Here is a 22,500-nt window from a genome sequence, read left to right as displayed (position 1 = left end):
TTTTTCCCAACATGCAATATTACGTTTTTTCTGCACTGAGGGGTGATTTTCCGGCGATCACCCCTCTTCTTCTACTTTTAGCTGGAGATGTAGAGAGCAATCCTGGGCCCACCACAAAATACACATGCCCAACATGCTCTAAACCCATTACTTCGAGCAGACAGACAAAGGGCTCAGTTCAGTGCAATATGTGCAAAAACTGGGCCCACCTCACTTGTACAACACTTGCTGACACAAACCAATACACAAACACTTGGACATGTTCTACCTGCCCTCCAGTAACCCCACTACCACCTCCCCAACCACAACCAGCACCCTCACCCACTCCCAATTTCCCTCTGCCCTTACCCCCGATTAGTACTCCCCTTCCTTTGTCCCCAATCTCTCCTTTCCCCCCCTCTGACCCAGATACTACACCTTCCCCACTACCACCCCAACCTCAACCCTAAACGGCAACATACAGCACATACAAAACACACAACATCAACATATTACACCACAACATTGACGGTATTAACACGAAAAACATTTAATTTAAAACTTTCTTAAACAAAACAACATACACATTGCGATTTTACAAGAAACAAAACTAAGACACTCACACAAAACACCATCATTTCATAATTACACCACCATCAGGGAAGACCGGACTGACGGCTATGGCGGTGGACTTATCACCCTGATCCACCACTCCATCTGTTTTGTGGACACAAGTGCCACAACCAAAATTCTCCTCCCTACCACAGATAACACAACAGAAATCCAATCCATTCGAATCCGCACAGGCAACAAATCAACACTGACAATAATTAACATGTACATTCCCCCCCAATCATCCCCCACAGTTCCAGACACCTTCAGGCCTCATTTTAGCCAACTAGCCTCAATCCCCAACCTGATCATGGGTGGAGACTTCAACGCCAAGTCGTCTGCCTGGTATGTCGACAACCCTGACACAGACAGAGGGCTTGATATACAGACTCAGTTTGACTCATTGACTATCATGAACAACACACATAATCATACACATATCCCACACCAAGCCCTCTACACTCCCTCCTCTCCTGATATCACCTTTTGCTCCCCCTGCCTAACCCCAACAACATCATGGAGAGTGGTCGGAACCCTTGGCTCTGACCACCTTCCAATCATCATCACCACCAAAACAAGATGCACCCCAGTTGGCCACAGACACACTTACACCAATTACAAGAGAGCTAACTGGGAAGCTTTTACTGAAGAGACAGAACAACATTTTGAAACACTTAACAGTACACCAATCACAAACATAAACAATGCTGTGCACACTTTTAATACAATCATACAAAATGCAGACAAGAGATACATCCCTAGAGGCAACAGAAAATCACACAACCCCAACTTCACACCAGAAATACAAAGCCTCATCAGACAACGTGACACTTAAACACGGTACCCCCACACCTATCCCTCAAAACATAGCAGACCAAATACAAACACTAAACACTGTGATTGCCAATAAAATACATGAAAAAACACAAAATTGGCAAAACTTTATCAATACACTTGATCACAAAACAAACACCAGCAAATTGTACAAAACACTCAACAGCATTACACTATCCAACAGTAACACTACACGCTCTCACGCAGCAATAATCACAACAACAGATAATCTACCCTCAAACAGACAACAGGCAAACGCACTCATACGTCATTTTGCACAGACAAGCCATCTCACCTCTCACCCTGACGACCGACGCACCATTCGACGTAAGAAAGACTTTCCCACAGACTCAGACTATATACCCTTCATAGACAGTCAGACAAAACTCATAATACATAGTCTCAAGCACTCATCTGCCTGTGGCCCTGATAACATATGCAACATCCACCTAAAACACATTGGACCACAAGGTATACATGCACTCACAAACATTGCAAACTACAGCTATTCACACAACACTATACCCGACATCTGGAAGCATGGTAAAATAATCACCATTCCAAAACCGAACAAAGACCCAACAATCCCAACATCGCACCGCCCAATCACACTTCTCTGCACCCGCTCTAAAGTCATCGAACGCCTAATACTTAAACTTGTCACACACCACATATTCCCCTTGCTGACTCACAACACGGTTTTAGGCCACTTCACTCCACAAACACTCTTCTGACAAACCTCACACAAAGAATTTTAGATGGCATCAATTCAGATAGGCCCCACCAAAGAACACTTCTTATAACATTAGACATTAGTAAAGCTTTTGATGCTATCCCCCGCCACAACCTAACAAATAAAATATATAACACAGACATGCACAATAACACCAAAAGATGGCTGGCCAATTATCTGGCAGGTAGGAATGCTTACGTGTCATATAATGGCCAATCATCGCACATCAGAAACATTAAGAACGGAGTACCACAGGGCTCAGTTCTATCCCCCACACTATCTAATCTATACATGCATGACTTACCCACGCCAGACACCTCAGAAATACAAATCTCTTCCTACGCAGACGACATAACAATCACATGCACACATCGTAACACAGACAAAGCTGCAGAAATAATCCAGCCATACCTTGACACACTCAACACATGGTTCATCACAAGCAGACTCAAAATAGCTCCAACCAAATCTACAGCAACACTTCTCACCAACTGGACAAAAGAACACAAATACATACCTCATCTCTACATCAACAACACTCTAATACCACACACAAACACACCGAAAATTCTTGGTGTAACATATGATACATCCATGTCTTTCAAACAACACATCACAAACATAAAAAACAAATGCACAACCAGACTTAACGCACTTAAGTCAATCACTGGAACAACATTTGGACAAAACAAAGAAACTAATATAACAATATACAAACAATGCATACGCTCAGTGTTGAATTATGCGAGTCCTGCATGGGCTCCTAATCTCAGTGAGACACACCACAACACCCTTCAAATCATACAAAACAAAGCCCTAAAAACAATTACAGGCTGCACAAATACAACACCTACAGACCATTTACACCATGAAACAAAAGTCCTCAAAGTCAAGGACCACCTCGACATGAGAGGCACACAAACACTTGCCGCAGCCACCACAAACACATTACACCCGCTACACTACATAGCAGAACACCCACACACACCAAGAAACATTAAAACAACACCTAAAGACCTTTATCACGCACAGATACTCTCTTCTCTTCCTCCACAACCACCAAATACCAGCCTCCGGAAACATATTCATAATCATATCACTCACCGCTCCATTAACACACTGAAAGACAACACACTGCTGCATGCCAGACCCCCTGATATCCACCCTTCTGAATCCTCTCTCCCACGAAAGGACAGAGTCCACTTGGCCAGACTGCGGTGCGGTCACCACCCAGCACTTCTAAGCTACCAGAAGAGGCTGGATGACCGCGTTGTGAACAGCTGCCCAGGATGTAACATTTCACCCCATACCATACAACACATAATGGAAGACTGCATTATACACAATCATGCACGCAAACAACACAACATACGCTCTATAAAGGATTTGTGGGAAAACCCAGTTTCGGCTATGGCATTCCTTGGGGAGACGGGACTGCTCGGACAGACAGTCTAGGGAACGACAACAACAACAACAACAACCTGTATTGACAGTATTCAATAACCGTTGCTGTATTTTTCCTTCGGCTTAGATAGATTTCTGCACACACTGCCGAGTGGAAATGGCTGCTTGCTTTCATCCTCAGCTATGAGGAGATCAGTGACCACATCAAATGATGCAATGTCTTTGTCTTTAATTGCTAATGACACAAGAGATACACTTCTCTCCTCTGTTTCGTCTTTTCCACCTTCTTCATTTGGTGTGCTTGGTAGTGTGAAAACATTCAATCTTTCCAGTTGCTTGGAAACTTATTACCATCATCAAGATCACATTTTGCGTGTGATGTAAAATTGTCAGTACGGGTCACAGGGGTCTCTTTCTCATCATCTTCCAAATTAAAAATATACCTGGTGTCCTGTGAGATGCGTGATCGTTCTGACCATGTAATACAAGACTCGTCTCTGGTTTGGTCTTTCCTCCTAATACATATGGTACCATTCTGTGTTTTGCCAATTCTGTTCACTCATTCAGTGGCCTGATCCACAAAAACCTGGTTGAGGCACCTTCTTGTTCTCTTCACAACAAAATTCCCATTCATGAATTCGGCATACGCTTCTGGTGATGTCTCAAATCTTCTTATACCTGCAAGATAGACAGGCTATCTTTCATAATTTTTTTGGTTATAGATAGTTATCCATGCGTTGCAGCATTACAGTAAGTGCAAATTTCAACTACCATCCCTCATGGTGGTGAAGAAATCCAGCAAAATTTGTGCCATGTCCATATATTCAGACCACAATCTGAAGTTCGCGTTGTCTGAGTGTTTTATACACTAGAAATATGTGATTTTTTTTACTTCAATTGTGAACTTAAAGACGTCAGTCTATTTCAAAAAGGCAAGAAACGAAAAATTATGAAAATATATAGCTTGCAGAAATATAGTTTCAAGTATCGGCAATAGCGTCCCGAATTTTTAAAATGATACGGTGATTTTTGCCATGACTATTCATTATTTCAATATGAGTATCGCTTGCTGGCAACCCTGGTATCCCTGGCATCAGAACACATGACTACATATATCGAGCTTGTTACTGGTTTGGCTTTTTTATACTTTGTCCTGTGTGTGTGTGTGTGTGTGTGTGTGTGTGTGTGTGTGTGTGTGTGTGTGTGTGTGTGTGTGTGTGTGTGTGTGTGTGTGTGTGTGTGTGTGTGTGTGTGTGTGTGTGTGTGTGTGTGTGTGTTTGTGTGTGTGTGTATGTGTGTGTGTGTGTGTGTGTGTGTGTGTGTGTGTGTGTGTGTGTGTGTGTGTGTGTGTGTGTGTGTGTGTGCGTGCGTGCGTGTGTGTGTGTGTGTGTGAGAGAGAGAGAGAGAGAGAGAGAGAGAGAAAGAGAGAATGTAGAGTGCAACAGTTCATGCCACAACGTGAGTAGGGAAGCACGTGCAGTACACGTGTTTGTGCTGATATATACTATCCACCGCGTTTTTGTTTTTTTTCACTTGGTTTCCTACAGCCTACAAACACTTACAACTGTTTGGTATGCTTAGTCCAACAAAATAGAAAGGATCTGTAGTAGAAAAGGGGAGAAAATCAGGCATAAGTAAGAGAGAAAGTGTGAAGAGAAGAGAGATTGGTAGCCCTTTACCGGTAAAGGGCTAGCAATCTCTAACTTAAAAAAAAAAAAAATGATGCTTTGATTTACCTGAATAATGATTACTAAGTAATTAATTTGTATGTTCCACCACTCACTCCAATTACAATGATTTCTGGAGTACAAAAATCTTAAGGTAAACTTTCAGGCCCATTTTCTCGACTTTTTTTTCTTCTAAAATTAGATCATTCAAAGTACTACTACTCTGACTTTTTTATCTGTTTGTATAATTTTTTAAAGCTGATATTTTGTTTTATATTTTCAGACCAGTTTTTATGATGTGTTGAATATTGAAATTTCGTTATAAACAATTAGAAAATTCTGTTGGGGTACTTGTATCAGTAAAGCAAAAAATAACCACTGAACCTACACATGTTTAGTATGTTGATAATTACAACTATCACCAAAACTTTCTTAGAAAAAGTGCCAAAGGATAAGTCCAAATAATTAGGAACTAGTAGCAGTTTGAATAGTGACTATTTTTGCACAATAACAGGAGGTATTTATTTTCTAAGTACAGTATCAATTGATAAACTTCGATGAAATTTAGAATAAATACAATGATAAGTATGACTTTCAGTAAAAAAAAATATACCTTTTCAGCTCAATTAAAAACAAAAAATATCTGGAGCAGACTGACATTCTTATCGCTTTGAAATATTAAAATTTCACATACAATACATGAAGCCATGTAATCATATTGCCCTCTTTAATCAGAGAGTCCTATAAATAACCACAGCGACCTTGATGACCTTGAAGATGAGCTTCAAATTCAAATTATTAGTTAGCATCTATCCCCATTTTTTTACCTCCCCACATAGGAAAGATTTCACAGATATGCCTGCTACCAACAAGTGATAAAAAAAAAATCTAGAGGACTTTTCTAGGTTCGGCTGGTCCACATTTGAGCAGTGGAAAGACTAATAACAGCAACAAACATAATTTACCAACCTTCTACCACAAACCAACACGGACTCATGTTGCCACTCCACCAGCATACTCCTCATAAACACCACACAAGTACAGGAGGCATTTAACAAGAAAACATCACCAAAATGAATAGCCATGGTAGCAATACACATGCACAAATCCTTTGATGAATTCCTAGACACATGCTATAGAAAAACGATTATCAGAAGCAGCATTCACAACAATCAAAAGAGATGGTTAACAGCCTTAAAATAATAATATGGAGTGCACCTCTCAAAAATATCAATAGTATTACTAACTTCAGACAACCATGAATCAAAGAAACATATATTACCAAATTAGATGGCCAGATCCTTCCATCGGAGAAGAATCTAACGTATTTGAGCCCCAGTTTTGATACATCACCTCTAGTCCTAACATTAAAGATCTGGCAGTGAAAAAAACAATAACAAGTAATCAAACATACTCGTACTAAAATCAGTCATAAGCACAGGATTTGGACAGGAGAAGGAAGCTCTAATTATAATTCATGTACAATTTCTGAGAACTACACTCGACTATGCTCTAATAGCATGATTCCTAACAAAAAGTGAAATGAAATATACAAACTCAAATAGTGAAAATATGAAGGGGGCCACAAAAAACACTCCAATAGAACATCTGCACATTGAAACCAAAAATGTTTCCATAGAACATCATATGAAAAGAATATGTATGTAGGTCTAGGCAAAAGCAGTCAACCCTCACTCACCTTACTTTCACAGAAGCACAAATATTTGAAGAAAAAAATTACACCAGCAACAAAATACTTGAACATTCGCAAGAACCTAGTACTCATGCAAAAACATATTAATAGTCAGATAACAAAACAAGCACTGTAAGACTGGCCACCAAACCCCTATTTTGTCAAGCCTTTCCAGACCTTATGGGAAAAATCCCTCGCAAGATAAGTAAGAACCACACTACCACTAAAACGATATAAATATAGATAAGATCAGATCTCATAAAGAATCTTCTCCATATTCAATAATTTCATATAAGATACCAAACAACTCATTTTACTTTGCGCCGTTCTTGCCATACCAAGACAAATTAATCTTTTTTCCTTGAGTGACTGAAGGGCCAATCTGAACGAAATCGAATTATTCCATTCTAAGAAAAAAAAAAAGATGAAATGTTAACAAGCTAAACAGAATGGCTTAGATTTTAATAATTTCTATTATAAATTTGTATAGCGTTTCAAAATGAAATGTGTAAATATTCAAACTCTTCGCTTTGGATATGCATGGGAAGACTTCCGTATAATCCACCGAATCGTGACATCCACCGAATTTATAAAATTCCTATACGATTAGAATTATTTACACATTATATCAAATTAATCTCTATGCTACCCCTATTCTGTCAATGATATTGTGTGAATTATTGTACAATGTTATTGATCGTACATATGTCATTATTTATGCAAAGATTACTGAAACATTCTACTTTTACACGCACACACACAAACACACTTATTGTTACTAAGAATATGTTTTTAGAACACGCCATGGTGGTGAAGGTGCTGAAAACTGGAGTCTTGGCAAGGATAACGGGATTTTTGTCACTAAAGGCCCTTTTTACCAATCTTCGCCAACATTTTCCATACTTTTTCTTCTCTTCCACCCTGACCCTGAGACTCAAACTTCTTACCATCATCCTCACACCTAACCTTTAGCGTGACTTTTAACCTCAACTTCACCATCACCCTCACCTTCAACCTCACCGTTAACCTAAACCTCATCTTCGTCCTCACCCTCTCCCTCGCCAATACCCGAACAACTAATCCATTCACCGTTACCCCATATTCACCCGTATCCCCAATCTATGCCCTCCAATACCCCGCATCCTTCACGTTATCGTAGTAAAAACCCCACCCCCACCTATCCCACCATCAGCAGTCATTTCCTCCATCTTTCCATCATGCTTCTCCAAAATGATTCACCGTCTCCTCCTCAAACATCTCTACTACCTTTCTTTTTCATCGAATGTCATTCATCAATTTCTTTCCAACCCTCAAAAAGAAAAAAAAGAAAAAAAAAAATAATAATAATAATAATAAATAAATAAATAAATAAATAAATAAATATATTAGTAAATATATAAGTAAATAGATGAATGAATAAATAAATAGGTAAATAAATAACTAAGTAAACAAATAAATAAATGAATAAATAAATAAATAAATAAATAGATAAATAAATAAATAAATAAATAAATAAATGAATAAATAAATAAATAAATAAACAAATAAATAAATGAAATTATGATAGTAACAAAAGTAGCGCATATAATCAAAGTAGTGATAATAAATGAGGAGATAGTTATTTTACTAGCCATTACTTCTATCACTATTACTATTATTACTACTAGTAATACTGCTATTGTTACTACCAATGGTAATGTTACTAAAAAAGATTATAATGGTAAATAACAAAAAACTAGTAATAATGGTAGTGTAAATAATATAACTAAAATTGATCAAATTATAATGACAATAATAATGATACTGAAAATACTAGTAATAACATTAGCAATCATACAAATAACATTATAAATATATATATATATATATATATATATATATATATATATATATATATTTATATATACATATACATATAAGAAATTTAGATTTAAAAAATGAGAAAAGAACACACACTTAAATATACATATATATATATATATGTATATATATATATATATATATATATATATCTACATATATATACATATATATATATATATGTCTCATAAAAAAAGAGACCCAGAATTACTCCGTGCTCCACTCTTCCTTTCATCTAAGGTTGTCCCCTTTGTTGTGAGTCTGACCCTCCTTCCCGGTGACTGATGAAAAAAAGAACTACCATCTTCCATGACTCCATGGAAATTGATTTTTAATGGAGGGTTTCTGCAAGAGGGTCAGGCATCTGAAACAACTTGAAAAATCGAGGGAGCTGCACCCCTCTTCTCGGCCAGGAAGTGTCTGGATTACGGAGAAGTGGGGAATGTTTTATTGGGGGGGAGGGGAGAAGAAAGAGGAGGAAGGGAGAATACGGGAGCATTAGACAAGAAGAAAAAGAAAAGGAAGAGCAGAAATGATGATAAAAAAAAAGGCAATATGAATTTCAAATACCCCCTCCCCTCAAAAAAAAAAAAAAAAAAAAAAGGTGTGTGTAAAAATGAAGTGATGTATCTTCAAGGCAGAAAAAAAAGAAAGAAATTGACGATGAGTCATACATGGTATATGATGTGGAAAAGTAGAAAAAGTAGTAGGGGCCTTAAGCAGAACATTATAGTGGAATAGCGAAGAAAAGAAAGGAGAGAACAAAAATATGACATATAAGGACAGGGACGCAAAATAAGAAAGGTGTATAAGAAAGAGAAGTAAAAAAAATATCCCCGCGAGGATTATTGTATTAATGTCTAGCCTATGCTTTGGAACAGAGTGTAGTGTAATATAAAGAAAAGGCGTGTCCAGTTTCTTCCCTGTTGGTTCAGGAGTGAGTCAAGGATGCATCTTTTCCCCAGTACTTTTCAACACCTGCATGGACTGGTTATTGTTGATCAATGATATTGTGGGGCATCCATAGGTAAGATTAAGGTCACTGAACTTGTCTTTGCTGATAATGCACTCCTTGGGGAGTCGTTGGGGGTTCTGGTTCTCGAGCCTTTGCACAGGGAGGTGATACCGCTTGGATTCAAGGTCTCCTGAACCAAGACCAAGATCTAGGCGTTTTGGGGAGTACAGCACATAAAGCACTATACCATACGCCATACCAAGACGTCGGAGCATCACTTCACTTCACACACAGCAAGCAACTACACGACATACTAAGAGAAGCAGTGAGAGTACATAAGAACATAAGAAATAAGGAGACTACAAGAGACCATAAGACCTACACTAAGCAGTTCCATGTTCATCACCACCTGTCATACCCATCCATAAAGTTGTCTAACCGTTTCTTAAAACAACTGATAGTTTCAGCGCTCACTATATTCGTTGACCACACTATTAATAAACCAACTATTTCTTTCTTAAATCTAAAATTTTCCAGTTTAAATCCAATACTGCGAGTCTTGTTCTGTTGTTTTAATATGATGACCTTGTTTTTGTCACCCTTGTTAAAAACTTTTATACATTTAAACATATCTATTAGATCACCCCGCACTCTGCGTCTTTCCAGAGAATGTAGTTAAGGTGCCTAAGCCTCTCTTCGTAAGACGGAGACCAAAACTATACCCCATTGTCAAGGATGGGTCAAACTAAGGCTAGATAGAATTTCATAATTACCTCTGCACTTCTATTTGTAACCGTCCTAGCAATGAAACCTAATGTTCTGTTAGCTTTATTCCTGGCGCTAATACACTGTTACCGGGATGGTCAGGACTCATTAGAACTCCGAAGTCTCTCTCTCACTCAGTTTTCTCTAAACACGTGTTATCTAAGCTATATCTATTTTTCGTGTGTATAACCTTACGTTTAATACGCTGCACTTTGAGGTATTGAAGTTCCTTTGCGATTTCACCGACCATGTGAACAATTTGTCAAGATTCAAGATCATCCTACATAAGCTCGGCGTCGTCGCCTGACCTAATTAGGCGTCCTATTTTAGTGTCGCCCGCAAACTTACTAACACCACTGTTAATCCCATTGTCCAAGTCGTTTATATACATAATGAACGATAAGGAACCTAAAACTTCCGAAAATGGGGTTAAGTGTGGCGGATCTGTTTATAATGTCTTTGTCACTAGCCCGTGCTTCCAAAAGCAGCCTGCTACTCTTCTTTTTTATACAAAACATCCGCGCCCTGCCAATCAAACTCATGCTGATACTCGTCACAATGTCTGAATATCACCGAACTCTGGTCCCTCCTGTTCACTGCTCTACGGTGTTCCTGCAGTCTCCTTGCCATTTTTTCATCGTCTCTCCAACGTAGTGTGCGTTGCAGTCCATGCACTTCACCTTCTAGACTTCCTCTGCTTGGCCTTTCTTACATTCTCCATCTTTGGCTTTTGTGAAAGCGCCGTGTGAAGTGTTGCTTGGTTTATGTGCCACATTGACCGTATGTCTCCGAAGTAATCTTGCCGTAGTCTCAGAAGCCCCCTTTACGTAAGGAATCGTCACCCTTGTTGTTGATTGTGGCGTCGCCCTTTGGTCGTTTTCCCTTTTTGGTGCCGTCTACCTCTTCATCACTTTGTTTTTGGTAACCATTATCCCAGAATACATTTCTCAGCCTGTTTATCTCTTCTTTTAATGAGCAAGCTATTGAGCGCACTCTCTCCGCCCTGGTTCACAACATTTTTACCACACTCCTTTTGTGACATGCCGGGTGGTTGCTCTCGTAGTCCAACAAGAGAAAGACTTCCTGTAAACACTAGTAGATAAAGAGTTTCCGTTACGCGTCACCAGTACATTCAGGAACGGTAATTTGCCTTCCACCTCCTTCTCCCTCTCAAATTGGATATCACTGTTCTTTGAATTGAGCTACGCGAGGAAACCGTCAACCTACCCCTCCTTCAGGACTGCGAATACGTCGTCTAAGTATGGTATCCACAGTTTCAAGGATGTTGGTGCTGCTACTAGGATTTCCTCCTCGAAGCACTGCATGGTAAATTTCAGCTAATGTTACTGATACAGGTGAACCCAAGAGGGTCCCGACTCTCTGATGGCAAACCCAGTCTCTGAACCTGAAGAAAGTAGAATCCAGACACAAACTTACCAACCCCATCAGTTCCTCCTCGAAGCACTGCAAGGTGATTTCAGCTAACATTACTGATACAGGGGAACCCAAGAGGGTCCCGACTCTCTAATGGTGAACCCAGTCTCTGAACCTGAAGAAAGTAGAATCCAGACACAAACTTACCAACCCCATCAGTTCCTCTGGCGATAGTTTTTCATTCTCCAGGAAGCCCCGCGTCTCCTTCATTGCGAACATGATGGATCGCTTTACCAGGTCTTGCGGTAAAGACGTAAACATGGATTTTACATCAAAGAAAACTATCCCTAAATCCTTCTATACACTGATGTCTCGAATTTCCTCCAGGTACTCATTGGAGTTCTTCGACATCCGCGACGAGTTCACCACTAGTGGTCTGAGTCGTTTGATCACCGTCGAAGCTAGGTTGTACGTGGGGGACCCCCTGAAGGCAACAATTGGCCTTAAAGGTACTCCGTCTTTGTGCACCTTAGGTAAAACTTAAAACTTGGGAATGATGGAATCCCCTGGCCTCATCTTGTTCCATTCCTTTGCCAGGGCGTGGATGTTTTGTACAAAAACAACAAGAAGGTTAGTAGGCTGTTTTTGGAAGCGTGGGCTAGTGATGTAGACAGCATAAACAGATCCGCCACACTTAACCCCATTTTCAGAGGGGCAATGGAAAGGATGAGCGGAACAGCCACCCGACAGCAGGAAAGTGACTTTCATCCACACCCACGCAAGGACAATATCCCCGACATTTGGTCATTTGGGTAATTGTGACGGGAGGATGAAAACAGCCCACACAGTGACCTTGCCAAGTGCAACACATGTATTGCTTTTTGTATATAAAGGAGGATTAACTGCCTCTCCATTGTAACCCCTGAGGACGTTCTCCGGACAGGGTTCGAAACATCGGGATTAAATTACCTATTTCTGAGTCCGGTGCTTTTTTTACTTTTTTTTCTTCATATATATATACATATATATATATTATATATATATATGAATATTTGTGTGTGTGTGTGTATGCATGCATACATGCATGTATGTATGCATACATGCATGTATGTATGCATACATGCATGTATGTATGCATACATGCATCGCATGTATGTATGTATGTATGTATGTATGTATGTATGTATGTATGTATGTATGTATGTATGTATGTATGGAAATACAGAAATAACCATTAACCGTGCATCTACAATCCATTGTTGTATAAATTCATCTGCTAACCTCTTCAACCAATAACAAATGACTATTAATTTCTACCATGTCACTCATAGAAATTTTCTTTATTTCATATCCTCACTCTCTGGTACCCCTTTTCAATGCTTATTATCTCACTGCACAGGGCCATTAACATATTTTGTATCATCTATTCTCCTTTCTAGTTACTTGCTCTCACCAACTCCACTTCCGCTATTTTATCGACTATAGATTAGTTTTAACTAAATTTTGGTCTCATACTTAACTTCATCTGTTCTTGATCTTCAATACTTTTCCCAATATCAGCCTCTCCATTATTCTGGGAGCTCTCCTCAATTTTGTCTCCATCACCTTTACCATCTTTCCCGCAAATCGTCCTCCCTACCCCCTTCCGTCTCCTCCCCCCTCCATCTCCTCCCTCCCTCTCCTCCCTCTTCTCCTTTCCCCTACCTCTCTTTTCTTTCCTTCCTCCCGTACCTCCCTTACCTCCCACCTCTCCTCTGTCTCCCCTACTTCCCCTCCCAACTCTCCCTCCTCTCCTTCCTTCCCCTCCCCGTTCTCCCCTTTCTCCCCTTTTTCCCCTCCCTCTCCCCACCCCTATATCCACTCCCTTCCCTGATCCTTTCTCCCCATGTATTATGCAATGTCCGAGCGCGATGATGGACTGCTGTTTTATATATTGTTAGCAAGGTTGGACATGGCCAAAGAGGGGAGTTGTAGAGAGTAAGGGGTGGAGGGAGACACAGGAATGGCATATGGAGGCGAAAAGTGAAACGGAGGGGAAGAGACAGAAGAGTAGGGGTGAGACCAGGGTGGAGGGAAGATTGGAGGCTTTGGGAGGGAAGGGGAGAAGAAAGAGGAGAAAGAAGTGGGAAAGGGAAAAACAGTGAGGGAGATGGAATGGAAAGTGGAAGTTGTAGGGAAAGTGGAGGGGCAAAGAGTGGAGGAGAAAAAGAGATATACAGCAGGATGGGAAGGAAGAAACTATATGACCTAAAGAAAAAACAAGGGAAAGAAAAGAAAAGGTCGTTGGGAACGGATAGTAGAAAGGTGGGCAACAAAAGAAAAGAAAACATGAAGTCAGACTGAGAGAAAAGTAGAAGAAAGTACATGGAACATGAAAAGTAGAGGATAGGGGAGGTTAGAATCAAGGTAGAAGGTAAAAGTTAGAGGATGGAGGAGGAAAAAAATAAAAAATAATGGAGACAGAATTGGAAGGCAGTTTGATAAGAAAAAAATGTAGGGATGGTAGGAACAGAAGAAATCGAGGAGGTAAATAGATAGGTATATATATATATATATATATATATATATATATATATATATATATATATATAAATATATATATATATGTATATATATATATATAATTTATATGTATATATATATATACATATGTATATAATATACATATATATATATATATATATATATATATGTATATATATATATATATATTATATATATATATATATATAGAGAGAGAGAGAGAGAGATTAAGAGAGGGAGGTAGTGAAAAAGAGACAGACGGGAAACTGACAGACAGGCAAACAGATAAGAATATAAACAGATGAATGGAGAGGTAGTCAGATAGACAAAGAGAAAGAGACAGAAAACGACAGCCAGAGACAGAGAAAGACAGAGAGACATATAGAGACAAAGGAGCCGGTAGACAGGCAGAGACAGAGAGGGAGATACAATGAGAGAGAGAGAGAGAGAGAGAGAGAGAGAGAGAGAGAGAGAGAGAGAGAGAGAGAGAGAGAGAGAGAGAGAGAGAGAGGGAGATACAATGAGAGTGAGAGACAGAGAGGGAGATACAATGAGAGAGAGAGGGAGATACAATGAGAGAGAGAGAGAGAGAGAGAGAGAGAGAGAGAGAGAGAGAGAGAGAGAGAGAGAGAGAGAGAGAGAGAGGGAGAGAGAGAGAGAGAGAGAGAGGGGGGGGAGCACATTGGAAAGAATGGGACAAACAACAAAAAGGAAAATGGATGAGGGAAGGAAAGGGGTCGTATGGAGAAAATAAGACAAAATATGAAAAGGAGAAAACAAAGCTGAGGAGAAGAGCAGCCGTTTGATATTAAGAAAAGCTAATAACTAGAAGAAATAAACAGAAAGAGCTAAAATAATAAAAGAGGAAAATTGATGAAGGACGAAAAAAGTTATATTGAAAAAAAAAACGAAAGCGTGGTAAGATAGAGGGAAGAAGAGAACATGGAAAATGACAAGAAAATGCGAGAAAAGTACAGATAAAACTAAGAATATGTTAGGAAAATCATGAAGGGGAATGAGATAATGAAAACAAGACTACAAGAGAAAGTAATGAAAGGAGGGAGTGGAAAAAATGAAACGAAAAATGAGTAAAAGAAAATATGAGGAAGACAGATAATCGAGAAGGAGATGTCAAAGGAAGAAATGACAGATCAGGAACATTAGGGGGTGGGAGGAGGAGGAGGAGGAGGAGAAGGAGGAGGAGGAGGAGGAGGAGGGAGGACGGAAACGTGAGGGAAAAACTTGAACGGGAAATGCGTTTCGGGAGTGAGGGGAGACGAGAGGGGAAGAGAAGGAGTAGGGGAGGGAGGGAGTGAGGGAGGAAGGGAGGGGAAGCTGCGGAGTGATCTCTCTCTCTCGAGGACAAGCATGTGGACAACCGGAAACATTAGCATACGAGGGTAGAGTAAGGGTGAGGGTAATGGTAAGGGTGTGGGTGAGGGTAAGGGTGAGGGAGAGGGTGAGGGTGAGGGTTAGGGTGAGTGGCGATATTGGAAGGATACAAGCATGTATAGAGTAAGAAGGAGGAAGATACATTTTTTTCAACACGAGACTTTTAGAAAAAAAGAATGAAAGGGAAATTAGAGGAAAGGAAAATAGGAAAAGGAAATAACAGAAGGAGGAAAGGAGAAGGAAAAGAGAGCGAAAGAAATAGTACGAGCAAGCAATAAGAATAAACCAAAGAAAATATAAGGCTGGAAGAAAGAGAAGGAAAGTAAGAATAGAAAAGAAAATCAAAATTATGAAGAAACAGAGAATAGGAAGAGGGGGAAAGAAAAAGAAAGAGAAAAAATATATGTATATATAGAGAAAAGGTATACAAATGAGCATACTTTCCTATGCTGAACTCTTACATGTTTTATTATGGTTAACGCCAGGCGATTTCATTGAGTTGTGGGCAAGACATCATGTAATGGAATGAGAAGTTGGGGGAAGTCAGGGAAGAGGAGTGCCGACTCTTTCAATACGGTGGCGTTTTTCGTTTATTTTTATTTTATTTTGTCATTATTATTATTATCATTATATATATATATATATATATATATATATATATATATATATATATATATGTATATATATATATATTGTGACTCCCTTTTATCCCTCCTGAAAAAAAATGAGCAGAGGAAGTAAAATTTTCTCCAGCGTATTGAAGGTATCAAGGAAAGCACACTAGAAATGAAGATAAGGGGAAAGGATGAGGATAACAAAAAGAGGAACAAGGAAAGAAAATAGTAAGTCGGAAAGCAAAGTGTAAGAACTGGGGAAAGAAAAAAAGAATGGAAGGATGAAATGAGATTAATTTTAAAGGATTCATATGCAGGTAAATGAATTGGCCATCTGGGAACCAGAATAGGTAAAAATGTCACTATGTACGTAATGGCTAAGGGAACGTAAATATTTGGTATATATTTAGAAATGTAAATAATTAGAATGATGTGATTAAGGAAAAAGAAAAAAGGGAGCTAACACAAAAATTTTCACTAGGTGCGTAATGGTCTAAGGAAACGTAAATATTTGGTAATAGATTGAGAAGAGAAATAATTAGAATTAAGGAATAAGAAAGAAGGGAGCTAACACACCCGTCACGACAATGCACGCCATAATTTTTGTTCTGGGTAAGGGCAAAATATTTCCTTCAGCTAAGAGCAGGATTTCGTTCTAAAACTCGCTTCACACTTGACCGATTCTTGTGAACTATTGTGAATTCGTTTGAGTAGAGACAAATTTGATTACAATTTTTATTTTTCGAATCTCCAAGTATCAAATTGCTGCTGTGTAGTACATTAAGAAGTTGAAAAGTTGAACCTATGCAAATATTAAACACTGTTCAAATGTTATTATTGAAGTCTACAACACTGAAAGAGAAGTCTTATTTTGCACGCTCAAGTTCACAAACTTTTACGAGATTTGTCCCAGAGTGAATCGGCTCTAAAGATTATCTTACTGTGTTTCAATTAGTTCCTTTGATACGATGACCCACATTACAAACACTTACAGCAGGACGGTTTCTGAATGATTCACTACAGGATTACTTATCCTCTGGGTGGACAAATCAGACTTTGTACAGAATCACGGCGGTAATAATAAAAAAAAAAAAATGAAATTAGAATTGAGGAAGAAAAGAAAAGGGGTGGGAGATGGTACAGCTGGAAAAGGAAAGAGGGGAGAGGAAAACAAAAAAAAAGAGCTCCAGGGACAACGAAGAGTCTGACGGACAAACTAATAACGACGAGCGGTGGAAGGAAGAGAGGAGTGAAAGTGAGAAAAGAGAGGAATGGGAATGCAAAAGAGTGAATAAAAGAAAAGGAAGAGCAACAAGGTAGGGAAAGAAAGAGGAAAGGCACGAAAACAAAGGAAGATGAGAAAAATAGAGAAGAAAACGGAGACGGATGAAACTGTACAGAAGTGCGGTAGGCACATACTCAGAAAAAGAGTAAGAGGAAGTGAAGAGCAAGACTAAAGAAAGGAAAGTCACTAATAGAAAAAAGGAAGATGAAAAGAGGTAAAAAAAAGTAGAAGTATGGTAGGCAGATAGTTAGAGAAAGAGTACAAGAACGGAAGAAGAGGAGAGTAGGGCAAGAAAGGAGGAAAAGCACAAAAAGAACGAAGGAAGATGAAAAAAGGAGAGAAGAAAAAGGACAAAAAGAGGTGGACAGATGAAGTTAGAGAAAGTACTAGTTAAATTGTGAACTAAGAGTAATAGAATAAATAGAGATATAAAATAAGGTAACTGAGAAAATAAGACAAAAAAAATAAGGATTATAGGAGCGTATATGAAAGAAAAAAATGAGATAAGGGAAGAATAAAAGGAAGAGGAAAAGGGAGAGGAATAGAATAGGAAAAAAAACAACTAAAATAATGCATCAATGCACAATGAAGCATCAAATGCAGAAGAGGAGAAAGGAACAAGCAAAAGAACATACACCACTGAAATCCGTATGGACTATTGAAACCCATATCCGCAAAACAAATGAATACACCACGATACATCGTCCAACCACAGTTTCCATATTCAAGTATTTATCCATATTCCAAATACAGTAATGATATCGCTACATCAGTGCTTTGGCTGTATTGTTCCATACTTAAAAAAGAAAAGAAAAAAATCCACTTGTCCTAAATTCAAAGCACTTGCAGTGAAAGTTGTTTTATAGTCCCCCAAATCATTCCATTTGCATTTCAAATGGAAATATTGTGAATGAATATAGCATGAATGAAAGAATTTTCGATGCCAGTACTTCCGATTGACTTTGGATCTGGTCAGTTAAGTGGACCGGTAGTTTCTGTGGCAGGTCAGCTTTAAAAAAATGACCGATTAACCTATTCATGCTCTGTTAATGAGTGATAAAGGAATGTCGCACGGATTGTCATAAGCAATAGGATTTGTGTTTGTCAATCAAAATGCAGGTTTGATATAAATTTTGTAACACTTTGACATGTATAGGGGTTTCTTTCTCCTGAATGAAATCACCTGCTGGCAGTCAGAATAAATGGAAGAGTTGAATATTGATGGCAAATGGTTACTATGTAAAAAAAATAATAATAATTGCAGTTCATTGAAAATATGAAATATTATGAAAGTCACTGAAGACAGGAAAGGGTAGTCAGTAAATCACTAAGGTTTCTACTATTAGATTTTACTTACAATTATTATATATATCACAATTGTAATCAATATAATTGCTGACTATACAATCTTACAAAGTATTGTACTGATAGAACATCCTTAAATAAATAAACATATTAACAAATAAATGAATAAATGAAAAAAAAATCAATAATGAATAAAGAAATAAATAGATAAACAAATAAATAAAGAAATAAATAAATAAATAGATAAAGAAAATGAATAAATGAATAGATAAATAAATAAGTAAATAAATAAATAAATAGATAAATAAATATATAAATAAATAGATAAATAAATAAATAAATAGATAAATAAATAAATAAATAAATAGATAAATAAATAAATGAATAAATAAATAAATAAATAAATAAATAGGTGAATAAATAGATAAGCAAATAACATACAAAAATAATAAGAAGTAAATAAATGAATAAGTGAATAAATAGGTAAATAAATAAATAGATAAATAAATAAGAAAGAAAAAAGTAAATTAATAGATAAATAAACAAATAAATGAATAAAATATATATATAAATAAATCAATAATATAAATAAGATAGATAGATTGATAAATAAATAAATAAATAAACAAATAAATAAATAAATAAATAAATGAATAAATAAATAAATAAATAAATAGATAATTAAAAATAAAGAAACAAATAAATAAATAAATAAATAAATAAGTTAAAAATTGATTAATAAATAAATAAATAAATAAATAAATGAATAAATAGATAAATAGATAAATTAATAAATAAGTAAATAAATGAATAAATAAAAAAATAAATGAATAGATAAATACTTAAATAGATAAATAAATGAATAAATGAATAAATGAATAAATGAATAAATGAATAAATGAATAAATGAATAAATGAATAAATGAATAAATGAATAAATGAATAAATGAATAAATGAATAAATGAATAAATGAATAAATGAATATATGAATAAATGAATAAATGAATAAATGAATAAATAAGTAAATAAATAAATAAAAATAAATAATAAATATAAACGCATAAATAAAAACATAAAGTAAATAAATAAATAAATAAAGTAAATAAAAAATAAATAAATAGATAAATAAATAAATAAACAGATAAATAAATAAATAAATAAATGAATAAATAAATAAATAAAATAATTAATTGATGAAGTAACATTAAAAGGATATATAAGATAATCAAATTAACAAACAAATAAACAAATAAAGTATTTTTTTAATCAACTAGAAAATAAACAATAAATAAATTAATAGATCGATAAATAGATAATATAATGAACAAAGATTAGTAAATAAATATATAAATAGAAATATTTGAATAAAAAAGAATATGAATAAACAAATCAATCAATCAATCAATGAAAACGTAAGTAAATGAATAAATAACTAGATAAATGAATAGATAAATAATCAAATAAACAGATAAGTTATAGATAAATATTCAAATAAATAGATAAATAAATAAATTAATAAATAAAGATATAAATAAATAAATAAATAAATAAATAAATAAATAAATAAATAAATAAATAAATAAATAAATAGATAAATAAATAAATAAATGAATAAAGTAAATAAATAAACAAATAAATAAATAAATAGATAAATGAGTAAATAAATAAACAAACAAATGAATAAATAAATAAATAAATAAATAAATAAATAAATAGATAAATAAATAAATAAATAAATAAATAAATAAATAAATAAATAAATAAACAAATAAATAAATAAATAAATAAATAAATATATAAATAGATAAATAAACGAAGAAATACTTATTTAATTAATAAATTGAAAAATAGATATTATAATGAATGGATAGATTGATGAAAGAATAGATGAATGACTGGATAAAAGAATGTATAAATAGAATATGTAAATGAATAAATAGATGTACAAGTGAATAAATAAATGAATAAATAGATGTACAAGTGAATAAATAAATATTCTATCAACTAATAACCAATCAATCAAATATATCTAAATAAGTAGATGAATGCATGATAGGGGAGAAAAATCGAGGAGAAACAAGAAAATATGAGGTGAAAGTAGCTCTGAAAAAGATGACAACAGATAAGGCTCCTGGATATATGGGTGTCATGAGGAGAACCTGAGGAAGGGAAGTACAGTAATAGTAGACAGGCTGGTGAGGTTGTCTAATGTGTTTCTACGGAAGGGTATAGTGTCAGAGGACTGGAAAGTGCCTGTGTAGTTCTGTTCTCCAAAGGAAAAGGGGACAAATGTAAGTGTAACAGTTTCAGAGAGATCAGTTTGTTGAATGTAGTTGGAAAGGCTTATGGGAGAGTTTTGAGTGAGAAGGTTAGGAGAGGAACAGAGGATATGATTGGTGAAGAACAGTATGGGTTTAGGAAAGGTAGGGTTACGTGGATCAGATTTTTGTGATAGGGCACATACATGACAAAGTTTTAGGAAGAGGTAAGTTATTTTGGGGGCCTTTATGGATTTGGAGTTGGCAGTGGTAGACAGCAATACAGCATAGAGCGAAACCGGTCAGGAATAAACTCAGGAACTCGGAACTAGACACATTCCTCTGAAGAAGCATAGAGCGAAACCGGTCAGGAATAAACTCAGGAACTCGGAACTAGACATATTCCTCTGAAGAAGCATAGAGCGAAACCGGTCAGGAATAAACTCAGGAACTCAGAACTAGACACATTCCTCTGAAGAAGCGTAGAGCGAAACCGGTCAGGAATAAACTCAGGAACTCGGAACTAGACCCGTGACTTCTTTTTCCACCATCATATATATATATATATATATATATATATATATGTATATATATGTTATATGTATATATATATATATATATATATATATATCATACAATCCATGACCGTCGCGCAGAGGATTCGAACCACCGCCTATAGACTCAAGAGAGTCCACAGCACCCGCCTTTAACCACTCGACCACAGACCACAGACCACAGACCACAGATCGTCTGTGGTCGAGTGGTTAAAGGCGGGTGCTGTGGACTCTCTTGAGTCTATAGGCGGTGGTTCGAATCCTCTGCGCGACGGTCATGGATTGTATGATTGATGTCGCTGTCCACTAGCGAATTATTCAAATATATATATATATATATATGAGTGAGCGGAAAAGGTGGTAGGGAAACGTGGGTTAGAACGAGAACACTGTATTACCGACGTTTCGACTAAAAGTCTTCTTCAGAGGGACTTGCGACATGCAGGGTAAGACCACCCGCTTATGCTGGATCGGTTTTTGTGGGAGGGGAAGAATGTCTGTAAGAAAATGAAAAGATAGTGGTGTATAAAAGAGGGCTATTGCCCCAACACTTCGGCGTGGGATGACAGTTGGGGCCCATTTGAAGTGTTCCATGAAAATTTAACCAATTGACCCCGAATCTTAAATTCAAAATTGAATGGGAGGAAGGACACCAAATCCCTTTCTTAGACATTTCAATAAGAAGAATTGAT

Source organism: Oratosquilla oratoria, chromosome 8 (genome assembly GCF_046742065.1).
Source record: "Oratosquilla oratoria isolate Oo_2021 chromosome 8, ASM4674206v1, whole genome shotgun sequence".
NCBI lineage: Eukaryota > Metazoa > Arthropoda > Malacostraca > Stomatopoda > Squillidae > Oratosquilla > Oratosquilla oratoria.
Note: the sequence above shows the minus strand (reverse complement) of the source record.